The following is an 11,633-nucleotide window of genomic DNA, read 5'->3' as shown; positions in this document are numbered from 1 at the left end:
GAGTCCATGCTTGGAAAATGCCGAAGAAGATGTCAATAGTCTGTCTTGTGGTTTAAGACAAGGTGGTGTGGGGTGCCCAGAAAGCCTGTGGTTTAGGTAGTTCCTCAGCAACAAGCACTGCTCTGTGCCCCACCATCCTCAAGGCCAGTTCCACCTCTGGATGTCTCAGTTACATGAGTTGATAAAAGTCTCTAACTTCAATAAACTGGAGTTAGATTACGGATGATTATACCTGTAAGAGTCCTGACTGATAACAGATACACAAGAGTTCCCCTAATATGAAAATACACTAAACTACTATCATCTGGAGTCATTTTTATTTCATTTTTTTTCTTTTGCAGTTTTCTTTTTTCAGTACAGACTTGCCTTCAGAGGAAAGATCATTTTTACATAAGTGGATTCAGCTGCCCCTACTCACGATCCTCACCCTCTGAACCATGTGTTTTTATTTCAAAAAATTTGAGTAATATTTTCACAATTCAAAACTCAAAACAATATGGAAAGGAATACTGTGAAAAGCCTTTTTGCTTTTCCCTACCTGCATTTACTCAATTCACTCTCTCCTTGCAGATGTCCACTTTTTTTTTTTTTTTGAGACAGAATCTTTCTCTGTCGCCCAGGCTGGAGTGCAGTAGCATGATCTCCACTCACTGCGACCTATGCCTCCTGGGTTCAAGCAGTTCTCCTTGCCTCAGCCTCCCAAGTAGCTGGGATTACAGGTGCCCACCACCATGCCCAGCTAACTTTTGTATTTTAGTCAAGATAGGGTTTTACCATGTTGGTCAGGTTGGTCTCAAACTCCTGACCTCAAGTGATCCGCCTGCCTTGGCCTCCCAAAGTGCTGAGATTACAGGTGTGAGCCACTGTGCTCAGCCTGGATATCCACTTTTTATCAGATTTTTATGAAAATACAAGCCAAAACAAATTTTTTTTTTTTTTTTTTTTTTTTTTGAGACAGAGTCTCGCTCTGTCGCCCAGGCTGGAGTGCAGTGGCCGGATCTCAGCTCACTGCAAGCTCCGCCTCCCGGGTTCCCGCCATTCTCCTGCCTCAGCCTCCCGAGTAGCTGGGACTACAGGCGCCCGCCACCTCGCCCGGCTAGTTTTTTTTTGTATTTTTTAGTAGAGACGGGGTTTCACCGTGTTAGCCAGGATGGTCTCCATCTCCTGACCTCGTGATTCGCCCGTCTCGGCCTCCCAAAGTGCTGGGATTACAGGCTTGAGCCACCGCGCCCGGCCAAATATTTTAACATGTTTTCCTTTTCATTTTTACCCCAAATATAGTATACTGTACAACCGGTTTTGAATCTTACTTTTTTGACATAGCAATGTATCTTGGAGATATTTCCTTTATCAATACATAGAGATCTCCCTCATTTTTAAGGTTAATTTGCTTTGTTTTATACCTGTACAGTATTCCGTTGTATGGCTGTGCCATCATTCATTTAACAAGTTCCTTATTTGATGAGCAATTACATGGTTTCCAAATTTTTGCAATTACAAGTAGATGACTTTGTACATACATCATGTCACACATGTGCGAGGAAATCTCTAGGAGAAATTCCAGTGAGTGGGATGTTGGAAAATTCATCTGTTATTTTGCAAATGTTATCTTGCCTTTAGAACCTTTTCACTTGAATATTTTTATTGGGAATCTTTTGTTCTTTTTCTTCTTTCTTTCATTCTGTCTTCTTTTTTTTCCTTTCTTTTTCTTCTTTCTTTTTCTTTTCCTTTTTTTTAAAGACTGGTCAAGTGCAGCAGTGGGAGTGGAGAAGGAAGACAGAAATCTGTAACTGGGCTGGGCATGGAGGCTCATGCCTGTGATCCCACACTTTGGGAGGCTGAGGTGGATAGATCATTTGAGTCTAGGAGTTCAAGACCAGCCTGAGCAACATAGGAAGACCCCATCTCTACAAAAAAATTAGCCAAGAATGGTGGTGCAAGCTGTGGTCTCAGCTACTAAGAAGGCAAGGGAGGAGGATCGCTTGAGCCTGGGGAGGCAGAGGTTGCAGTGAGCAGAGATTGTGCCACTGCACTCCAGTCTAGGCTATAGAGCGAGACTTTGTCTCAAAGAAAACTAAACTAAAATAAAGAAATCTGTAACTGGTTGTAAACAATTAGTTGTAAACACCAGTGCACTCGGACAAGCCAGGAATCTTTCTGATTACACACATTTTCTTCTAACCTGAGGATGCTGAATATAAGTTCACATTTTCCTTGGTGACTCAGTCATCCATGACTGTAGATCAGGTGCAAATGTGGATTCTGCAGTAGATGGTGTGGGACAGAGGCCTGCCAACTTGGTCACAGGCCTTCTACAAACACCCCTTCTGTTCCCTCTTTTATGTAACTACCTACTGCAGGGAGTGCAAGGCTGTGTGCTCCTCTTTCTGATGACAGCAGAACTCACCTGTCTTCTTTTATGGGCAAGAGTGTCTCCAGTTCACTTGGGTTTTTCATTATGATATTGCAAACTTTTGCAATTAGTGGCAAAATTTTGTCAATGCCTCTTTCAGTTTGTACTCACTTTTCCTTTTTGGTATCTCTCTGAAGTCCATTACTTGTCTTATACTTCTTCCCTATCTTTTGAAGGGATTGTATTTTTGTTGTTGTTTTGTTTGTTTGTTTGTTTTAAATTTTGAGACGGAGTCTTGCTCTGTTGTGAGGCTAAAGTGCAATGGTGCGAGCCTGGCTCACTGCAACCTCCACCTCTCAAGTTCAAGTGATTCTCCTGCCTCAGTCTCCTGAGTAGCTGGTACTACAGGCATGTGCCAACACGCCCAGCTAATTTTCGTATTTTTAGTAGAGACCGGGTTTCACCATGTTAGCTAGAATGGTCTTGATCTCTTGACCTCATGATTCGCCCACTTTGGCCTCCCAAAGTGCTGGGCTTACAGGCGTGAGCCACCGTGCCCAGCTGGAGACGACTGTATTTTTATAGACATCAACAATCAAGCACAATATTCTCTTCTCCTTTCTGGCAAAGTGATCCAGGACAGAACACCAGGGGCAACCCACAGAACTTTTGATCCTCCCTGACCTTGTAGCTTGGTGGTCAGTGCAGAATGACCCAATGAGTGGAGGACACCAGCAATGCAGTAGTCAGAAAGAGAGAAAGGAAAGAATCTTTACCTTTGAGAAACTTAAAAATTGACTTGGAAATAATCAGCTTTAAGTTTGCCTAAATATATCCTTTATGTCATTTGGAAAAAGAAAATATTATTTGGAATTACCTATGGGGAGGCATCATAGTTTTTTCAGAACCAGGTATTCATGGACTTTCACCTAAAAACTAAGGATATTTCTTTATCTGCTTACATGATCACTTAAGTTCTGTTAATACTGATTATTTCCTATATCAGATACTGTGAGGGCATTTCCTCATAGTTAACTCTGTTTCATTAATGAGGAAATTAAGATGTAGCAAGGTTGTCACCAGATACCAAATGATGGGGCTAGAACCAAACCCAGGACTGTGACTCCTATGGTCAACCTTTGCCATGCTGACAGTGTGATTCTTAGTCACTGTCTTATGAGTATGAATTAATTTGTCAGCTTTTCTAGGGTTATATAATATAAGGCCTTGAGAAATGAAACCCTTAAGCTGGCAAGTTTAGAAAAATGGGTGAAATGTTTGGATTGCCACTTCAAAAGGGCAGGTCCTGGTTGAACTCTGGGCATCTAAGACTTGTGGGGGTAGGAGCAGGTGATAGGAATCAGGAGTAGAAACAGTAAGAGAGGGTCTGTACGATACACCTGGTCTTTGGTGGGAATGGGGATCAGTTCTTGTATAAGTCTGTTTTCACGCTGCTAATAAAGACATACTGGAGACTGGGTAATTTATCAAGAAAAGAGCTTTAATTGGTTTACAGTTTCACATGGCTAGGGGGGGCCTCAGGAAACTTATAATCATGGCGAAAGAGGAAGCAAACACATCCTTCTTCACATGGCAGCAGGAGAGAGAATGAGAGCCGAGCAAAGGGGGGTGCCCCTTATAAAACCCCCACATCTCGTGTGAACTCACTATCATAAGAGCAGTATGGGGAAACCAGCCTCATGATTCAATTATCTCCACCTGGTCACCCCCTTGACACGTGGGGATTATTACCAATCAAGATGAGATTTCAGGTGGGGACACAGCCAAGCCATATCAGTTCTCCTGCATCCACCACAACCTGAGGAGGAGCACTGAAGAGGCCAAGGATTCCACTGGGCAGTGAGACAGGGGTGCAGCAAGCTTTCAGTACGATTCAGGCTCTGGTGGCTGTGAGGTGTGGATTCTTAGGACTCTCGACTCCTGGTATCTTTTGCTTCTGGATGGTGTAGTAAGAGGGACTGGGGGTTGTCTTCTGTCTGTGTGGACTTCCCAAAGGAGAAGTCATGGTAAGGCCCAGGGAAAGGACCATGTAGGCTACCACAGGGCTGGGTAAAAGAAGTCCTTAGAGCTCACTTTTTTAAAAAGGTATTTTAATTTATTATTATTTTTGAACACTGTTGGTGACCATTATTTTACTGTGGTAAAATATAACATAAACTTTATCATCTTGGCAATGTTTTTTTTTTTTGAGACAGGTCTCACTCTGTCTCCCAGACTGGAGTGCAGTGGTGTGATCTTGGCTCACTGCAGCCTCAACCTCTGGGCTCAAGTGATCCTTCCACCTCAGCCTCCCAAGTAGCTGGGACTACAGGTGTGTACCACCATGCTTGGCTAATTTTTGTATTTTTTGTAGCGACAGGGTCTCACTATGTTGCTTAGGCTGGTCTCAAACTCCTGGACTCAAGAGATCCTTTTGCCTGGATCTCCCAAAGTGTTGGGATTATAGGCATGAGCCACCATGCCTGACCATTGTAGCCGTTTTTAAGTGTGCAGTTCAGTGATTTTGAATACATTAATAATGTTGTGCAACCATCACCACCATCCATCTCCAGAACCCTTTTAATCTTGTAAAACCGAAACTCTGTGCCCATTGAACAATAACTCCTGATTCCCCCTTGCCCCAGCCCCTGGCATCCATTATTCTACTTTCTGGCTCTATTACTTTGACTATTCTAGACACCTGTGGAATAGGCATCTAGATATCAGTGGAATCATACCGCATTTCTCTTTTTGTAACTGGCTTGTTTCATTTAGTGTAATGTCTCAACACCATCCATGTTGTAGCATGTGTTGGAATTTTTTCCATGTTAAGGCTTAGTAAGATTCCATTGTACATTTATACCACACTTTGTTTACCAACCATCTGTTGATGGACACTTCAGTTGTTTCCACATTGTGAATAATGCTGCTAAAAACTTGTGTGTACAAATATTTCTTTGAGACCCTGCTTTAAAATCTGGGTATATACCAAGAAGCGGGATTGCTGGATCATATGGAGATTCTATTTTTAATTTTTTGAGAACCACCATACTGTTTTCCATAGAAGCTGTACCATTTTACAGTCCCACCAACAGTACAGAAAGGTTCTAATTTCTTTTTCTTTTTTTTTTTTTTTGAGGCGGAGTCTTGCTCTGTCGCCCGGACTGGAGCGCAGTGGCCGGATCTCAGCTCACTGCAAGCTCCGCCTCCCGGGTTTACGCCATTCCCCTGCCTCAGCCTCCCGAGTAGCTGGGACTACAGGCGCCCGTCACCTTGCCCGGCTAGTTTTTGTATTTTTAGTAGAGACGGGGTTTCACCGTGTTAGCCAAGATGGTCTCGATCTCCTGACCTCGTGATCCGCCCGTCTCGGCCTCCCAAAGTGCTGGGATTACAGGCTTGAGCCACCGCACCGGGCCTCAATTCCTTTTTGAATCGGGTTGTTTTCCTCAGCCCTCAGTCTTGTCACATGTGTGGATTTGATATCAGATCAGCAGCACGTAAATTAGCCTTCTTGGAGCTGAAGCAGCAGCAGGAAGTGGTGAGGACTCTGGCTCCTGGGTTCCAGCTCTCTTGCTCTCCCTTGCTCATCAGGCTAATTATCAGCACCAGTAACAGGAAAGCCTGGAAGACCAACTTCACCTTCTTTAACAATCCTTTTACGCAGGGTCAGCCCAGAGTAGCAGGTTCTGGGTACCACCTAAGACATCTGATTTAAGGTGAAGAGTGATGTATTTAGAATTGGCCAGTGCTTTGACAGCTGCAAACATAAACTTTAACATGAGTATTAAAATGAATACTGAGCTTAGTTCAGTCTTTCATTTCCTTTTAATACTTGAAAAGCTACAGTTTTGTTTTAAAGTTCCCTTAAAAGGCTCTAGCAGGTGAATTTATTCTTCCACTTGACTGCATTTGGACCCTTAAGTAAGAGCCACCTTGAAATTGAAACCGGGAAAACCCTGCGTCTCTGGCCAGAAGCAGCAAAGGTATGTTCTGAGATTTATTAAATAATTACCTAGTTGTTGACATGTTGTAGGCAGGAGAAAGAAAAAGCTGAGATGTTGGCAAATATTAGTAGAGATTAGTAAGGATCTTGAGTCATGAGACTTATAAATGTGGTAGAACATTTTGGTGTTACTGACCTTTGACTCAGGACAGTTGAACCAAGTGATGTGGTCTTCAGACCCAACCTGGCCTTGGCTTGGTATATCTTTATATTGACTGTCTCGATGACCGCAGTCAAATGTGATCCAGTTGTTTGGAGCATTCACAGCAATGACTTGAAGGGAAGAGAATAAGCAATGAGAAACAAAACTCGGAATTTGTTGGCCTTTGTGACAGCCCAGCCGCAGTTGGTCTGAATAGCACATAGGGAGGGTTTCCTCATTGCTCTGAAACTAATTTGATTCAGAGCACCAGGGGGGAGGATGTTTTCACTTGGTGATACTTTCCATCCGTGTTCCAAACTTCGGCCATGTGTGCTTCTTTTGAAATTTGTCGTCATGCTGTATACCATAATTTACTTAATACCTTGCAATGGCTCCTTAACTTAAATATTTTTATTGTAAAGAGAAACTTCTCCTACTGCTTTTTCTCCTGGATTGCCTAGCTTGGTCGATGATGTTACCATCTGTTGAGTCACCCAGGGCAGAAACATGAGCGTTATCCTAGACATCTCACTTTGCTTAAAGCCCACGCCCCATGTTCTGTTAACATTGTCTCCTGGTTGGGTGCGGTGGCTCATGCTTGTAATCCCAGCACTTTGGGAGGCCCAGGCTGGTGGATCACTTGAGGTCAGGAGTTCAAGACCAGCCTGGACAACATGGTGAAACCCTGTCTCTACTAAAAATAGAAAAATTGGCCGGTGTGGTGGCACATGCCTCTAATCCCAACTACTCGGGAGGCCGAGGCAGGAAAATCGCTTGAACCCTGGAGGTAGAGGTTGCAGTGAGCCGAGATTGCACCACTGCACTCCAGCCTGGGCAACAGAGTGAGACTCCATCTCAAAAGAAAAAACAAAAGGCTACCATGTACAGTATGAATAGATAATTATCATCTAAATTAGGGCATTTTGGGAAGCAAAGGGGACACTAATTATACCCAGGGTAAACTGTCTGAAGCAAATGGGGATATATGGTCAACCCATCCATATGGTCTTGAATCTTCTTCTCACTACATTCTCCCTACTATCACTGCCTTAGTTCAGGCCTTCAAAATTATTTGCTTAGACTAGTGTAGTAGCTTGCTACTGTTTCCTTGACTTCAATCTTGGTCCTTTCCAATGTGTCTTACACACTGCCCATAAACATTTGATCTATCACCCTTTTCAAACCCTTCAGTATCTGCCCATAATGTCATGATACATTTCAAATTCCTTAGCGTGGCTTATGAGGTTCCTCACAGATCTGGTCCCTTCTAGCCTTCCAGCCTGTTTGCTCTTTTAGCTATTGTTCTATTCACATTTATTGTCACTATGGGTGGTACAATGTTAGACTCCAGGAATATAATAATAAGATGAGTTTTTGCCCTCAAGATATTTATAGTGGAGTAGAGAAACAGTCAAGGAATGCTGTAGCAATATGTACCATGGCAAAGCGCTGCAACCTATGGCTTCACTATTTAGGGTGTTGTCCAGGAACCAGCAGCATGACCATCACTTGGGAGCTCTGTAGAAATGCAGAATCTAAGTCCTACGGTAGTAGCTCAAATCTGTAATCTCAGCTTTGGGAGGCTGAGGTGGGAGTATCACTTCAGGCCAAGAAATTGAGGCCTGCCTGGGTAACATATCAAGACCCCATCTCTCAAAAAAAAAAAAAAAAAAAATTAGCTGCTGTGGTGGCACACATCTGTAGTCCTAGTTATTTGAGAGTTAAGGCAGCAGAATGGATGGCTTGAGCCTAGGAGTTTGAGGCTTCAATGAGCTATGATTGCACCACTGTGCTCCAGCCTGGGCAACAAAGTGAGACTCTGTGTCTGAAGAAAGAAAGAAATGCAGACTCTTAGTGCCCCGAGCCAGACTCAGTAAATCCGAATCTGCATTTTAACAAGATCCCTAGGTGATTGGAGTGAATGTCAGTTTTTGAAGTCCTGGTCTACGGGACCACACTAGTTGAAGCACTTGATTCAGATCCCCAGGAGTGGTCATGCCTGGCAAGATACTTGGAGAAGATGGAGTGTGCTAAATGAAGGTGAGAAGGGAAGAGGCACATGTTCTGGACAAATTGGCATGTGCTTTGGCACATAGGCAAAAGAGGATGTGCTGTTTGGGGAAAGTTACAAGTTGTTTCATATTTTGGGAGCAAATTGCTGATGGTGGCCTCACTTAGCTCAGACATGCCATCAATTCAAGGAAAAATTTGATCAAATTTGATCCCTCCGTCTCATCTTTGAGCCAATCCTGAAACATAGTAATTAAGAATGATTACTTTGATTCATAAAGGAAAAGCAGAATAGAAGTTACCAGGGGCTGGGGACAGGGGGAGATGGGGAGTTACTACTTAATGTATAAGAGTTTCTGTTTGGGATGGTGAAAAATTCCTGGAAATGGATAGTTGTACAACATTGTGAAAGCCATGAAATTGTAAATACTTTAAAATGATTAAAGTGGTACATTTTATGTTATGTATATTTTATCATAAATTTTTAAAGAATAAGTATTTTGGAGTCAAGACCTAATTTTCAAGACCTACCATTTCCTTTCTGTCATGCCCCAGTCAAGTCAGACAACATCTTGGTGTCTCAGTATCCTTATCTGTAAAGTGGGAATAATGCTGGCACCTGCCTTGTAGACTTGTCATGAGGATTCCTTGAAGCAATGCCTGAAAGCACCTGGGAACTTGTTGGTGATCCTTGTGCCTGCCCACTGAAGCTCGAAATGCCCAGCCTTAGCACATTGCCTGGCACAGCCAGAGCTGTGCATGGCAGATGCTGTTATAGCCCTTCCACTTCCTCTTTGACTGCACACCCTCAACTGTCTTCTCCCTGTACAGCAGCAGTTTTCAACTCTGGCTGTACATTAGAATCACCTGGAGTGTTTTTTAAAACCCTGTTGCCTGGAGTGATTAAATCAGAATTTCAGAAAGTCAGATGGAAGCATTATTATTTCAGGTGATTTCAGTGCGCAGCCAAGGTGAGAAACACGGTTCTGTAGTAGCAGTTTGCAAATTTTGGTGTGCATCAGAATCACCTGGAGGGTTTGTTAAAAGTTTCTGGGACCTGCCCCAGAGTTTTCAGTTTAGTGGATACTCTCCTGCTTCATTCCACTATCTATGTGGCTGCTCTTTGCTTTTGTTTGCCATCTGTATCGTTTTACCCTCTTCCTAATAACCTCTTCCAGACCCATTAATGAAATCTTTGTTCAAAAGATTTGCCAATAGGCATCTTCATGCCAGTGGTGTCTATATTCTCAAACCTGTTCTGTCTTTAGACACAGTTGACTATGTCTCGAAATTCTCCTCCTCTGAATTCAGAGCTGCCACTCTTGGAGTTCCCTCATTTCTCTTTCCTTCTCCCTCCTCTACTTGGAACTCAGGACTCCCGTGACCTTTCTTTAGGTCCCTATTTTATCCCTTAAAAAGAGCACAATCTTAAGTGTGAGACAGATGTGGGTTTATGTCTTGTACTTGGGCAATTCAATCAAACTCTGAACCTCATTTTTCTCACAGGAAAGTCATGGGTGATAATAGCTCCCCTATAAATAATACATCCCTGACACATAACACTCAACTTTAGCTGTTATACTGTTTCACCTTTAAAAACATTGCATAATCTTGACCTCAGAGAGAATTCCAGGGGTGGTGGGACTTACCCAAGGGATGCAAAGGGGAGAGTTGAGAATACAGAAAACACAGCATGGAGGAATGAAGCCAGGATTTACCAAAAGCAAGGAGACAGTCCCAAGAATTTTGCAGGAGACCTAGGCAGACAGGGAAGTGACTGATGGGATCTGATAATAGGAACTGACCAAGAGACTCCCTATGACGGCATTAAAACGTGGGCCTGACGAACACAGGGAGGGTGTTATTAACGACACTAGGATGGGCTATGGAATGGCCCCAGAGGAAACTCACAAGGGGATTTCAACCCCATCAGTGTGGAACTCAGTCACTTTGGCAGGAAACAAAGTGAGAAGGAACCTGTTACAGTTTGCACCATCTATTATAGTTGGTGCAAAACATGACCGTGGGGTGTTACACAGAGCTCTCATTACAAGATAAGGTCTCTGCGTGCCATTTCCCGTCGATGATGTTATTCAGCAGGATGGCTCACATGTTGAAACTTGAAACTCCTTGGGTGAAAAAAAAAAATCCCTCTGCAGGCTATACCAGATGTTGCTTGTTGTAGCTCCTCAAGCCCAAAAAGATGAGTTAATCCTTGAAGGAAATTATTTTGAACTTGCATCAAACTCAGAGGCTTTGATCCAACAGGCCATGGCAATTAAAAACAAGGCTATCAGAAGAGCTGTGGGTGGCAGTCCTGTCTCTGAGAAAGGAACAGGGCCACTGGCTGACGGATGCATTCCAGAACGCCTCCAGATGCAGAGGGCCACACTTAGTGTGATGTTGTGAAAATACTGCACTTTAAACACATGTAGCCATAAACAAAGCTTCCTCACCCTTTAAAGACCTCACAGAAGTATCACTCCAAGACGCTTCTCCTCCCCTGAATGCTCCAGGCCTTGCTGACCTCAGTTACCTTGAAGTTTCTCTTACCCTCATCACCCACGGCACAGTTTACCACTTATTATTCTCCAAATACATAGTCTTCTTTCTCCAGTTATATGGTGAGTTCCTAGACGTCTTAAACCCATTATATTCGATGTTCCTCTATCTCTCGGAATGCCTAGAGATAGAGGCCTTAATTAATTAGAATTAATTAATTAATTCTAAGAGGAACATAATTTAAAAAGCATAATGTTCCCCTTTGCATCCCTGAAATGTAGCACATTACCTGGCATGTAGCAGACACTCAATAAGCAAACAGGTGCTTATTAAATGAGTGGAATTGTTGATTGATAGCTAAGTTGAGTTGGCATGAAAAAGTAGATAAGGGAAGTTTTAGCAGGCATCTATTATATTGTTTACCTAGCACCTCCTCTCCTTCCAGAAGTTTCTCTTACCCAACCCCATCTTTGTAGCTGCCACAGGAGTTGATACAAACTGCCTTGGTGAGTTCTTTTTTGAGATGTTTTGACTTGGAACCAGAGACAATGTTAAGATAATGTCTTTCCAGTGACCAAATCTATGTGGATGTACTGATAAATTTAGGAGCTATTGGCTCCCAT

This window comes from Trachypithecus francoisi, unplaced genomic scaffold (genome assembly GCF_009764315.1).
Source record: "Trachypithecus francoisi isolate TF-2019V2 unplaced genomic scaffold, Tfra_2.0 Lachesis_group11, whole genome shotgun sequence".
Taxonomy (NCBI): domain Eukaryota; kingdom Metazoa; phylum Chordata; class Mammalia; order Primates; family Cercopithecidae; genus Trachypithecus; species Trachypithecus francoisi.
The sequence above is the reverse complement of the archived record's forward strand: the minus strand, read 5'-3'. Positions refer to the sequence as shown.